The following is a 14,556-nucleotide window of genomic DNA, read 5'->3' as shown; positions in this document are numbered from 1 at the left end:
GCCCTAAGCCCTTGTTCTGCACCAACAATAAGGAATAAAGACTTGGGTACCCAAGATAGAAATGGCACATTGAAGGGTGAGAAAGTAATTTAGATATCCTCTTAGTGCTCAGACCACTGATACTATTATTCGTTCTTGCTCCGTGCTCAATCAACCTGCCTCAGTGGCCTTCTTGCTCATTACGAACGAATGAATTGTCCTTGTTGCAGTGTAAGTAACCAGACTCCACTGGGCAATAACAAACCAAGTGGAGGACAGATATATGCTTGGAATAAAGGAAATGCTAATGGACAGAGATGCCTTCACCCAGTACACCTAAGAAAGTATTGCTTTCACCAAAAATACACAGGGAAATTTACCTGCAGAAAAGGCTGTTAATAACAATGATCAGCTGTGGTAAGTTATATTATTCCCAATTATCAGGTCCCTCTTCTGTAAGAGAATCATGCATCCCTTTCCTGTCAAGATTCTCTGTGGGTGAAGTACGGTGGCATCCCATCAACTTTCATGATCGTGTGACCTGCTGTAGCCAATGGAATATGCCAGGATGCAATAGACACCACGTTAAAGCAGAAACATGAAGTGCATTTAAATAGTTTATTTGGCCTCATGCTCTTGTATTTACCATGAGAACAGCATACCTCAGAAGATTCTCCTATTAGCTTGGGTCACAGAATGAGAAAGCTGGGTGCTCAAAGTGAGCCAAACAGAGCTGAGCTATAACAGACACAGTTACACAAACCAATAGACCAACAGATCCAGGAGCTAGATGTTTGTTATTGTAACCCACTGAAATGGCTGACATCTGCATTAATTAAACACTTACTCTGTGCTGGCACTGTCCTAAGCATTTTACATGTGTTCTCTTATTTAATCCTCATATTAATCATGCAATGTAGTGTTTCAGCCATGGTCCTCCATTGCAAACATCAGAAAGTTACTCTGGCTGTGTGGAAAAGGAAGTACAAAAGGAAAACTGCTGCTTCTGGTCAAGATGGAGCAACAGAATCTGGATTTTCCCTCCCATCTGAAAGAACTGAAGACCCAGACAAAATATATGAAACAATGGTTCTCAAGATGTTAGATGATAGGCAGTGAAGGAGAGTGATCTCTGAGAGATGGAAAACAAGCAATAATGAACCCTGCAACTGACACAGCTTACCACCTGGAGAGTTTCCAGACCACGGTGCAAAACAGCAGAAACCAGAAAGACCTTGTCAATCCTCTTGATTTTGGAATATGGAACTGAAAGCAGAAAGGCCAAAGTGACTAAAATTTGCAGGGTAGGATACTGGAAAGGAAAAGGCTGCAGAGAGATAGGAACATGAAGATTTGCAGAGGATCTCCCTTGACGATTCAGCTGAGTACAGATCAGCACATGCATGACAAGAAATTACTCAAGGCCTGTTAAAAAAAAAAAAAAAAAGATTAAAGGAAACAATCCACAGAGCTCACATAAGCCTAGACATAGTGCCAAGTCTCACCAGCCAGAGTGGACACTGGGTGGAATACTAGAAGGATCTTGCTAAATAGTGGGAAAAAATTACCAGGCACGCAAAGAAGCAGGTATATATATCCCTAAATGAAGAGAAAAATCCATCAATTGAAACAGACCCTAAAATTACACAGATAATAGAATTAGTAGACAAGGACATTTTAAAAAGTGTCACGATTGTATTTCATATGTTAAGAAGCTAGAAGAAAAATTAAACACATTAAATAAAGGCATAAAAGACATAATAAAAGCCCAAGTTGAATTTTTAGAGATAAAACTATAATGTCTGAGATGAAAAATATATCAGAAGGGATCAATAGCAGATTATACATTGAAGAAGAAGGAAGTGAACTTGAAGACGTAAAAATAGAAATTGTTGAAAATGAAGCATACAGAAAAAAGATGAAAAAAATGTACAGAATGACAGTTAGCTGTGGGACAACTTCAGGCAGCATATATATGTGTAATTGGAGTTTTTAAAGGAAATGGAGGGGGCAGAAAAATATTTGAAAAAATAGGGGCCCAAAACTTTCCCAATATGATAAAAACGGTAAATCTACAGGTCCAAACAACTCAATGAAACCAAGTACCAGAAACGTAAGGAAAACTACACCAAGGCACATCATAGGCCCATTGATTAAAAAAAAATGTTAAAAGTAGCCTGGGGAAGAGGGAATACATTACAGAGTAAAGGTGAAGAAGACAGCAGATTGTTCATCAGAAACAACATAAGCTGAAAGACAATGAAAGAACATCTTTAAAGTGCTGAAAGAAGGAAAAAAATCCATCAACTTAGAATTCTTTACCAAGGGAAATTATCATTCAAAAATGAAGGCAAGATAAGACTTTTTCAGACATCCAAAAGCTATTATCACTATCAGACCTGCACTGTAAGAAGTGTTAAAAGGAAATCCTTCAGGCAGAAGGGAAATTATGCCAGATAGAAATGTGGATCTATACAAAGGAATGAAAAGTGTTTGAAATGGTAACTAGGTGGATAAATATAACAAATTTAAATTACTATTTAAATTTCTTCAAAAGATAATAGACTGTTTAGAGCAAAAATAACAATGTATTAAGTGATTTATAACATACGTAGGAACAAAATATATGACAACTATCCACAAAGGTCAAAAAAGGAGAAATGGAAATATGCTTTTGTAACGTTTTTATATTATGCATGAACTGATACAATATTACTTGAAGGGAGACTGTGACAAGTTAAAAATGTATGCCATAAACCCTAAAACAATCACCAAAATAACACAATGACTCATAGCCAATAAACCAGCAAAGGAAATAAAATGGACTTATAACAAAATAAAAAAGAAGGTAGAAAAAAAAGAGAAAAAAGCAACAAAAAACAGGACAAATACAAAACAAATAGCAAGATGGTAGATTTAAATCCAACCATATCAATAAATCACATTAAATGTAATAGTCTAAATATCCCAGTTAAAGGACAGAGATTACTCAATCAGATAACAAAATCAAGTCACAACTATATGCTGTCTACAAGAAAACCATTTTAAACATAATGGAACATATAGGTTAAAAGTAAAAAGATGGGAAAAGATGTATCATGCTTTTTAATTTTAAAAAGAATCCAAAGCAGTTATATTAATAGCAAACAGGGTAGATGTCAGAGCAGTATTAGCAGGCACAAAGAAGGTCATTTTATAAATGGATGTAAAAAACCAAAATATATGCTCCTAAAACAAAGCTTCATAATACCTGATGCAACACTGATAGAACTTCAAGGAGAAGCAGACAAATCCATAAGTACAGTAATAGATTTCAGTAACCTTCTCTCAATAATTGCCAGAACAGATAGAAAATCAGTAAGGACACAGAAGACTGGAACAACACAACCAACTTGATCTCGTTGCCATTTCCAGAGCACTCCTCCAGCAATGGCAGAATACATGTTCATTCCAAGTGCACCTAAACATTTGCAAAGATCAACCACATTCTGAACCAAAAAATAAATTTTAATAAATTTAAAACAATTCTAATCATACAAAGAATGTTCTCTGACCAACATAGAATTAAATTAGAAACCAATACCAGAATGATGTCTAAAAAGTTTCCAAATATTTGGAACCAAAATAACATAATTCTAAACAACCTATGAGTGAAAGAAGAAATTTTTTAAATTAGAAAATATTTTGAATTGAAAAAAATTAAAACACAACATAGCAAAATTTGTGGGATGCAATTAAAACAGTACTTAGAAGGAAATTTATGACCCTAAATGCCTGTATTACACAAGAAAATTAGCCTGAAATCAATGATCTCAGTTTCAACCTTAAGAAAACAGAAAAAGAAGAACATGTGGGTCTCAAAGTAAGCAGAAGTAAGGAAATATTAAAGATCAGAGCAAAAAAAGTCAATGAAATAGAAACCAGAAAAAAATAGAGAAAATAAATGACACCAAATGCTGATTCTTTGAGGTCAATAAAATTGATAAACTGCTAATCAGACTGAACAGACAACAGAGAGAGAGAGAGAAACCCAAATTACCAATATCAATCAATGTCAGGAATGAGAGAGGTGACATCACTACAGATTCCACATGTAATTAAAAGATAATAAGGAACTAGAACGGACAACTTGATGCCTATGTATTCTACAATTAGATGAAATGGACAGATTTTTTGAGAGGCATAAACTACCCTAGCTCACTGAAAAACAAACAGATAACCAGAATAATTCTGCATTTATTAAAGAAATTGAATTCCCATTTAGTCCCCTCCCCCAAAAGAAAACTCCAGAGTCAGATTACTTCACTGGTAAATTCTATAAAACATTTAAGGAGAAAATAGCACTAATTCTATGCAAACTCTTCTAGAAAATAGAATAAAAAGAAACACTTTTTAACTCATTTTCTTAAGTTCAGTGTTAGTTTGATGCAATAGCCAAACACATTACAAGAAAAGAAAAGCACAGACCAATATCCCTCATGAACACAGATGCCTGGTCAACGGAGCCAGCTTCCTTCCTTCCCATCTTTGTCGTTCCTTCCTTCTGCTTTGCCTTTAATCATTCAGTCCACAAACATTTACTGGATGTCAACTGTGTACCATGCCCAGGGCTGGGTGATAGAAGCACTGGGGTGAGTCAGCCACAGTCCTGCCCCAAAGAGTCACTGTCTGATGCAGGAGTCTGACAATTCCCAAAAGGTTTACAAGGTGCTAGGACAGAGGTAAAGTAAGAAGGAGCGGTAGGGCTCAGAGAAGGGCCCATCACCCAGCCTGGGCTACTTTGGAAGACTGTGAAGCTTCCTGCTTTGAGAAATTATCAAGAAGAAAATGTAGATGGGGGTGCAAAGGCTGTAAGGATGAAAAAGACAGCCTTGTTCTTGAGGTGCCCATATCTTGGGGTGAATGACAAAAAAAACGAAGCCACAGCAACACTGAGATTTGGGGCCATGAGAGAGGGAAGCACAGGCCTGAGAATGCACACGGTAGGGCCACATGCTGAGGCTGGGGTGCCAGAAAGGCTTCCTGGAGGATATGACATGCATACAGGCAGGGAGGTGAAGGATGAAGTGTAGTTACCTGGGGAAAGTCTGCACCAGGGAGAAAGGGACTTACGTGCAAAGGCCTGTGTCAAGGAGAAAGGGCTTGGCACTCTGGGGAAGCTCAGAGGGCCCCAGTGTGGCCAGCCCTGGAGCACTGATGCAAGAGGTGACACTAATGGAGTGGGCAGGAGCCAGATTCCATTAAGGAGCATGAAAGCCATCCTGTGGGCCATGGGGTACCTCTTTAGGGAATGGTGGGGTGATCTTTCCTTTATGAAGACAGCCCGGGCAGCAGAGTAGTGAGGAGGTTGCTGCAACTTTTGGGAAAAGAGACAGTGGTGCCCGAGCTGTAGAGAGGAAAGGATGTGAGGGCTGAGCACCTGATGGGCAACACCACACTGTAGGCTGGGCTCAGGCAGGGCTGCTCCTGAGGGGCAGGCAGAAGACCTCACATGCCACTGTTCTCTTGTCCTGGCATGCACCTCCTCGGAGCAAGCTTTAAGCTCCAAAATTTCTCAGAACTGAGGGTCTTTCCTCCACTTCTGTAAAACCATGGTTAGTGCTTTTGCAAGACAGAGAAAGAGTCCAAGATTTTGATAGCTGAACACTAGTAAGTAGATTGTAAACCAAGCCCTGTGGGAGCAGAGGCAGGGGGAGGTAGGGTTCACAGCTTTGCTATATAAAAAAAGGTCTGGACCCCAGACTGCAGCAACCCCCTACTGGACCCAGGCATGACTCTGCCTTAGCCCAAGAATTCCAAGAATGCTACAGATCTTTGTCTACTACTGAGAAATAGAAGGAAACAGGTTTATTGTGTACCTACTATCTAACAAGCTACCGCAGATTAACTGCGCTCTGAGGAAATACTTCTGTCTCTATTTTACACATGAGAAAGTTAAGACTCAAAGAGTCTGAACTGAGATTTAAGCCCGGAACTGCCTGACTATGCCCATGCAATATTGTGCATTCTTCGGAGTGATACTCTGGCTAGTTCTTTGAGAGTTTATTTTTACAATCACTCTTGGACAGTTAAGAACATCTTGTATTAGTCATCTATTGTGCATAACAAATTACCCCAACATTTAGCAGCTTAAAACAACAAACATTTATTATCTTACAGATTCCCTGGGAATCTGCATGCAGCTTAGGTGCCTCTGAATCAAGGTCTTTCATGAAGTTGTAGTCAAGGCGTTGGACAGGGCTGCAGTCTCATAAGAAGGCTCAGCGGGGATTGGGGGGAGGGTGAGATCTGCTTCCAAGTTCACTCACATGAGAGTTGGCAGGACTCAGCCCCTCACATGGGCCTCTCTCTAAAGGGCTACCTCAGGACATGGCGGGCATTGGATTGCCTTCCCCTAGGAGGGCAATCCCAAAGGAGAGCAAGAGAAAGAAAGAGTGCATGCTCCAAGCAGAAGCCAAGGTCTTTTTATAACCTAATCTTGGAAGGGACATCTCACCACTTCTACTGTATTCTATTTGTGGGAAGAAAGTCAGTAAGTCCAGCCCACACTTAAGGGGCAGGGGTGTGAATGCCAGTTGGCTGGGCTCCTTGGGAACCATCTAGAAACTGCCCATCTCAATCTAAAGAGTTTTAATAGCCAGGCTATCCTAGCTTCTCCCAAAATGGCAAGTTGTTTACCCATTATCCAGGGGCTGGAGGATTTGGGAGCCTACAGGGACACTTGGGGTCCTTCTGTGTCCACTCCTTTGTGCCTGAGGCAAAGTCTCATTTGGAAAGGCCAGTGTGGTGAATGTATTTAGAGCCCCCAAGGGAGGGGGGTTGTTCTCAAATTGTGGCCATTGCTCCCTCTCCCACTTGTCCTTGAAGTTGATGTGATGTTTCCTGGCAAGGAAGGGAAGCAATGGGCAGCCCCTACTGCACCCCATAACCTGTCAGCCAGATTGGGTTGGGGTCCAGGTAAGGAAGCATCGGTATGAACATCTTTAAAGTTCCCCTTGCTTCTGATCTTCTTTCCTCAGATTTTCTTTTCTTGTCCCCCATACCATGTCCATATCCCCACAATAGCTCCCAGAGTAGTTGCTCTAGGAGTTTGTTGATGGAGGTAGGAGGGAAAGACCAGAAAGACAGCAAGTGTGGGTGCAGGTCAGCATGGCCACTCAGGGCAGTTCAAATCACATTCCCTGCACTCGGGGTCTATTCTGTGCTGGTGCAGATCATGGAGAGACAGATCAGATACAGATACTGGCCCTCTGGGGGCTCACAGTTTCAGGAAGGAGACAGAGGTGCAAACAGGCAATGATGAAACATTAGGATAAGCACCACAAATATTTGGCCAATACACCCTTTTTGCCACCCCACCACAGCTATCCTGGTTTATAAAGCATAATCTTTTGCTTGAACTATTACAGTGCTTCCAAGCTGGTTTTCCTCCATTTATTCATCCTCTCTGCTGCTGAGAGATCTTTCTGGAATGCAAATCTGACAAGGCCACAACCCTGGTTAAAGGCCTTCCCAACTGCTCTTGGGGAAAGCCAAGCTCTTTAGTTGGTCCCCAAAGCCCTAGACACTGTCCATCTCTCCAGCTTTATCTTAGCCCTCTCTGCTCACACTCTAGTCACACTGCAGGCTCTGTGCTGGGGCAGGTACCTACGCAGGTGACCACGTTGTCCCCCTGCCTCCAGGAGCTAATTCATATGGCCACATCCACTAGAAACATCTCCAGATTGCCCTTTCCAGTCTGGGAAATTAGCCCCAGAGCCTCTTAAAACATTTCCCTCACATCTTCTGTGTCCCTAATGAAATGGGCACATGGTGTATAGACTCTGCCTGGTGCCGGGCACAGAGAGGGATTGGGGCAGTAAATGACTGTAGAAAGGACCCGAAGGCAACTCTGGGAGCACAGCTAGGACATCTAGACCAGGCACTTTCAATTTCCCCAAGGAAACACGGATACCAGAAGCACCCTCCTCGCCTCTGCTCTGCCCACGCCCTCTCCCTGCTCTCGGGCTCACAAGGAAGAGCCCAGGATAAGCGCTGGTAGCCAGCTGAGTAGAGACCTCGGGTGGGCAGGGAAGCTCCGTGAAGCAGGTGTGGTATGAAATTGGACTTTAAAAGATGAGTTGGAGCCTGATATCAATAATAGAGTGTGGACATGTGTGTGAGGAAGGGGGATATTAAACCATCCTCTTCCCTCCCCGGCTGCTATTTCCCACGTGCGTTGAGTAAAGGAACCAAAGCTGCCCAGTGACTGTGGGTGTCTCCGCCCCCTCAGGGGCACCCACCCTGGCGCTCCAGGCGCGCTTGCATGAATGGGAGAGGACCCGCGCGCATGAATGAGTGCGAGAGTGAGGGAGTGCGCGGGCGAGCGGGCGTGCGAGTGAATGGCGACCGCGCCGCCGCCTCGGCATAGGGGCTCCGGCGCGGGCTCCACTTCCCTCTCCCGCCAGCTGGTGGCTTCGAGTAGGTGGCGGCGCCGGCAGCGGCCCGAGCTGGGACGGCCGGGGCGCGGGATGGTGGGGGAAGGGGCGTTCCCAGCGACCGCGCCTTCCGCGGCTATTGGATTAGTGGCCTTCAGGGATGAGCTCAGCCAGATCGGCTTTCAGCTGCAGCCTCCGGGCCGGCCGGGAAGGCGGGGAGCGGGCGGCGGCAGAGGAGGAGGAGGAGGAGGAGGAGGGGGAGGCGGTGGCGGCTGCAGCATCCAGAGCTGGCCGCGGCGGCCGGCGCGCCCCGCGCACAAAGGCGCCCAGCCCCCGGGGAGGGCGATGAGCGCACCGCATCTCGGGCCCGGGCCCCAGCTGCAGCTACCGCTGCGTGCGCCCAGGGCGCTGGGGAAGACGCCGGGCTCACCCGGGGACGGTGGCCGAGGCGCGGCCCGTGCGCCCTGAGCGCGGGACTCGCCGCCCTCTGGGTCAGGCGCCAAGCTTCGGAGCGGCAGGAGCGCGGCCCTCGGCGCGCCCCCAGGATCGGCGCAATAAAGCGCTTCCCCACTCTCGGCCCGACCCCCGGCGTCCTCCCGCCGCGCCTCAGCACCAACTTCGCCAAGAACGCTCCTAACTCTAGGCCATCCTGCCTGGCAGAGGGGGCGCTGCTGCTGGGCATCAGCCTTAAGGACGCACCCCTGGCCCTGGGGAGGAAGCCGGCATCTGCCGGGTCGCTCGGGCGCCCCTGAGTGGGCGGCGGCGGCGGCGGCAGCAGACGCCTCTCCGGGGAGTCCAGGACCTGCGGGCGCTGGGGATTCTTCCCGGGCCGGCGCTCGCCTTCTCTTTTATGGTGAGTACTCTCCAGCTCCGGGTGAGGGGCGCCTTGGAGCGCGCGGGGGCCGGGAGCCGAGATCTGGCCGCATGGACTTGACGCGGGCCGGCACTCGTCACAGCTCGCGCTCCTGGCGTGGGTCAGGTCCCGGTCCCGGGGAATTCCTCTCTGCAGATAGTGGCAGTCTGAGCTAATTGATTTGCGCACAGTCCTGGGGCGTTTGGGGGCCGGCCCCTGGTACGTTGGGTTCGAAACCCGCTGGTTCTCTGCGTAGTGGAGATAGCATGAAAAACTGCCTTCCCACTTACCTCGCGTGGGTTTGGGTCCACGATCCGTCACGCACTGGCTGGGTGACCTTGGACAAGGCGCCAAACCTCGGTTTCCTCATCCGTAGGTTGGGAATAATAATGGTACACGTTTTATGGAGGTACTGGGAAGATCTATGGGATGGTGCTTGTACCTAGACCTGTGCCTGGCACATAGGAAACAATCATATGTTAGCTAGTATTATTAGCTCTGTGAGCCCAAGCGTGTCCTGCAACTTTCCGGAGCTGCAGCAGCTACCTCATTTGTGTAATGGGAACAATAATTCCTGGGGGGGGGGGGTCTGTTCGTCAAGGGTATTCCGAGTGGTGGAAGTAAAGCGCCTGGCACGCAGTAGGCTCTGGTGAAGTGGTGGCTGTTATCATTTATTCCTGACGCTGGGGCAGTAAGGGTGGTCTCCTGGCCGAGAGCGCGGGGGGCCAGTTCCCGGCCTTGCATGGAGACAAACTTGGCGATGCTCGGGAAGAAAGGGAGTTGAGGGCTCTGGGAGTCCTGGGCGCGGGGCTCTGGGGAGGAGGGAGGAGGCCGGAGCGTGGAGCGCGGCAAATGTGTCGGCCGGGTCGCTGTACGCGCCAGCGGCTCTGAGCCAGGAGAGGACGTCGAGCCCCGACCTCTGACTGGCGGGAGAAGCCAGGGGAGTGGCTGCTCCAGCCAGGGCCAAGCGCGGGCTGCTGCGGACATGAAGGGAGAGGAGGGCACTTTTGTACCGCGAGGAGGTGGAGAGGTCTCAGCTCTGTCTCCACCACCAGCCCACGGTGTGACCTTGGGCAAGTTCCCTAACCTCTTCCAGTTCGGTTTCCTCTTCTGCTCTCCACCCTCCTCCTTGGGGGTGGTTGGAGGGTGAAAATAGGAGTTCTCTCCTTTTCATGACTCTGAGCTCCTATCCTCCTTCCCACCTTCTGCACCCCGCTACCCCATCCCCCCTGCAATTTGATGAGCCTAAATCTGGAAGACATGACACGTGTAAAAGCATGATATAAACATGCTTTACCCGAGGGCATATTCCTCTGAGACACATACCCTCTGATTGATTCCATTTTTAAAACTTCCTTTAAAAATGATAATAAAGCCGCCCCCTTTGGCAAACGACAAACAGAATCCAACTTACTAGCCATTCTACTCAAATATTTCCAGTTTGTATTTCTCTTTCACTTTAAAGATTGATAAATTTGATGACATCAAAATAAAATCTGCAGGGAAAAGAAATCGCCATAAACAGTCAAAAGACTTAGACAATCTGGGCAAAGAATTCCCACTCCTATCAAAACTGGCCAATCTCTTCAAATCTGTAAAAGATTACTCCAGTCAACAAGCAAAAAGATCAAATGGACAAAGACTACAGACAGTGCACACACACAGAATGAAACAGAAATGACATTAAAACATATGACAAGATGCCCTACCTCACTCAGTAAGAAAAATGCAAGTTAAAACAAGATTCCCTTTTTTTCATGTATCAGATTAGCAAGTAGCAAGAGCCATTTATCAGAAGCGTCTTTTAAAAATGTAAATAGATCAAATTCCTCCCATTCCTCCCTTGCCTAGGCCCTCCTTAAGGCTGCCATGGAGTAAAATCTAGACCCCAGGGCCCTCCCTGTCTGGTTATTGCTTGTCCACCCCTCTCAGGCCAGTTTCCTCTCTCATCACCGACCAGCCCCCGGCCTGCTCAGTTTTGCTCCAACACTGCAAGGGCTTAGTCACTTGCTGCCCGCTCCCTCTGCTCCCCCAATACTTTCCCTCCTGGCTTTTCACAGGACTGGAACCCTCTCATCATTCTTGCAGGCCTGTCCTTGGTGGTTTTATTTCTATCCCAGGAAGCGGCCCAGGTCTGCGCCCATGCAGAGCTCCTTGCCCTTTCGGGGAAAGAGCCAGTGCAGCTCACCATACAGGAGTTACTTAATTTTTCCTGAGCCGCCTGCCCTGTTGTCACACATCCAGGCTCTTGAAAGGTCCCTTTTCTGTTGATACAGGAATGAAGGGTCTCAGGCAGTCCCCCAGCTAGAAGCAGGCCACTAGAAATGGAAAATCAGGGGGGTGGCAGGATCTAGACTGAGGTCACAGGCAGTCTCTGCCTTGCAGTAATTTCTAAATATATAAGTACATAGTGTGTGCACCCAACTTACGTGAACATGACCATACATACTTGAAGAAGAAGAATAAAAAATTTAAAAAACAGGAACACATTTTTAATAAAACATGGTCCCTACATAAGCTAACTGATTTGTCTGCTGCTGCTGAGCTTAATAGGGATATGTTCTGAGGCTGCAGGAAAAACAGTTGTCTGTGCTGTATAACATTCTCTTTGGAAAAGAGAACGGCACAGCCCAAACTAGTTATTATGAACTTTGTGGACATTCAGAAGAACTTTCCAGGGCAGTATTGGTTGCATGTGATTTTTACTTCATACATGGAGTTCAGAACTTATTCCCCATTGAAAATGTATACTTTAATTATAAAAAAATGCCTGTTGTTAAAAACACAAACCATACAGGAGATATAGAGTGGATATTCCTTCTTCAATCTGATAGTCTCTTTCTAATGCAGCCAGAAGTAGCAGGTGCAAGGCTGTGTGCGAGTGTTGGGGATAGATAGAGGCTGGTTGGGCACTGGCTCTACCAGCAAGAAACGCAGATGTGGTGCAGGAGACACCAGCAGGAATTGACAGGTAGGATGAGGACACGGTGGGATGGAGGGGTGCCTGGCCATGCTTCTGCTAAGGGAGCTGGGGGAGTGACGGAGTGTCAGCCAGGCAAGGGAAGGTGGAAAGGCTCCCCGGACACTGAGCTCTGAATGAGATATCCTGACTTGAGGAGAGTCTGGTATGCCTGGTCTGTGGTGCTCCGTAGTGAGAGACTGAGTGTGGGAAAGATGAGCAAAAGCAAGTCTCAAGGGCCCTTGGGTGCCAAGCTAAGGAGTGCAGCTTCTCTCTGTAGAAGCTGCCTGGAGGGTTGAAGAGCAGGTGGGTGGGCATCCTGGTCAGATTTACCCCTTGGCAGCATGGAGGGTGGGTTGGGGGCAAGGACTGGAGTCAGGGAGACCTGATAGAGACCGTTGCAGTAATCCAGGCAGGGTCTGAATGAAAGGAAGGCTGAAGGCATTGAGTGATGGAGACAGAAGGCGGGGATCCATGACAGAAACAGGGACATGCAGAGAAGACCCTGGTATGCAGGAGACGGAAGGGGCTGGGCTCAGCCCAGGCTGTGTGGATTCTGAGGTGCCAGTGGACAACGGATGTCCCACAGGGCTGAGAGTGTGGGTGTGTCCACAGTGGGAGATTTATGATGGAAAGAGGCCTCCAGAGCAAGGTCATTTGAAGGAGCACCCAGCCTGGGCTGGCCATAGGCTTCCAGTAGGTCCATCTGGTGCTGAGGAGAGAAGGCAGAGCTGGAGACCCAGCTTGAGACTGTCTGCAGGGGGCTGGAGATGCAAGTCAGGAGACAAGAGGCATGGAGAGAGAGAGAGCGAAGCAGAAACTGAAGCCATGACCTTGGGGGTGCCCCACTGATGGGGCAGGCAGGTGGACCCTGGAGCCAGGAGGAGGCAGGAAAGCTCCATGTGCTGGTATGTGCTGAGGGAGAGGCTGGAGCAGTGCCAAAGTCACCCACCAGGCTTTTAATGCTGTGAAATGTCATTTATCGTGAACTGGAGTTCTGCTTTCTCTAGAAGTGTGTGGGACTTGGCCCAGTTGGGCAGGTCACAGAGACATCCCACTTGTAGCTGCATTCTAGGAGATATGCCAGTCACACAGATTCCTGGGGTTGGAGTGGCTCCTCCCTCGTTCTGCTCCCTCTCTTCTCTCTCTCAGGATCTCGTTTTCTCCTCCCTTCCTCTCCTTCTCTCTCCTTTCCTCCCTGGTATCTCAAAAGTGCTCCCAGAGGTAACTTAGGCTTAAGGGAGAGAACTTCAAAAATCCCAGCAGGTCCCTATTATGACCTAGATCAAGCCTGATGCATGAATAGTCCTGCTTTTCTTTCAGGCCCTCTGTTTTCAGACAACCAGTTATATCAAATGAGGAAGGTTCATCTTGGGAGGTAAATGACGGGGTGGAAGTGAAGATTATTGTGTTTTCTTCTTGGTTTTCCCCAGAGGGTCCCATTAAGGGGCAACCTCCCTTCCCCTCCCCTTCATGCTTTGTCCCAGGACGGACATGCTGGGCTTCAAGGAGACCAGCTGCCCTGCAGAACAAGCCACACGTGCCCGGGACAACCCTCTGGCCACAAGAGCAGCTGCAATGACCAGGCCTGCCAGGACTGCATGTGGCCTCACTGGCTCAGAGGTCTGTCTCTTTCAAATGACCTTGCAGAGGTTGCTGACCTGGTCACTGCCCAGCAAAGCTCCTTCATCCCATCCCCTGCTCTCCTTGCTGGCTGACAGCTGAGCTTCCACCTCAGGGGCCCCTGGCTCTGTCACACGTGGGAGGATTCCCATGGAAACCCCAGAAGGGGGAGAGGCTCGGGGAAGCCTCATTGATTCATGCTCCAGGAAGACAGGCGTGAGACGGTTCCACCTGGAACTGGACAGATGGCTCTCTTTGTGAGCTCTTGGGGAAGAAAGGGCTTGCCTCGCCAGTTGTAGCGTGAGCTCCATGTGTTTATAGAGGGGAAAAACTAATGGATGTCTATGAATAAAAAGGGGATTCTTTAGTTCATTCACTGTTGGTGGATTCATTCTGAATGAGCATCTTTTAATAAAACAGCCCCTCTACCTAATATTTGTACAAGAAAATTTTAAAAACATTCCAGTTGAACCAGGGCCAGGCAGCTATCACTGGTACCATTGTAAAGAGATGAAAATGAAGGAGTAAAGACATTAAATGAATTGTCTGAGCTCACAGAACTTTGCATTTCCAGTTCATTCCTAGGTGGAAGTTCTTTCTAAGGCAGCATATTGCTTTTATTCATTTGTTCGTGCTTGTGCATTCTGTAGACATTCACCTACCATTTGCTCTAAACCTGGCCCACGCAGAGTCCGGTCCCCAGTCTGATAGGAGGGAGGCAACTC

The 14,556-nt window shown here is 47.4% G+C and overlaps 1 protein-coding gene across 1 annotated transcript in view; it reads left to right on the top strand.

Annotated features, from left to right (window-relative positions):
- The first annotated feature begins 8,568 nt into the window (after nt 1-8,568).
- Nucleotides 8,569-14,556, top strand: part of SPSB4 (splA/ryanodine receptor domain and SOCS box containing 4) — an 80,214-nt gene continuing 74,226 nt past the window's right edge. Inside the window, exon 1 of the mRNA XM_069473157.1 lies at nt 8,569-9,249. The gene's annotated coding sequence lies outside the window, so the exon portion shown is untranslated. The remainder of the gene's footprint in view (nt 9,250-14,556) is intronic.

The sequence above is a fragment of the Eulemur rufifrons genome, chromosome 7 (assembly GCF_041146395.1).
Source record: "Eulemur rufifrons isolate Redbay chromosome 7, OSU_ERuf_1, whole genome shotgun sequence".
In the NCBI taxonomy this organism is placed as follows: Eukaryota; Metazoa; Chordata; class Mammalia; order Primates; family Lemuridae; genus Eulemur; species Eulemur rufifrons.
This window is presented reverse-complemented; position numbering and strand designations above follow the sequence as displayed.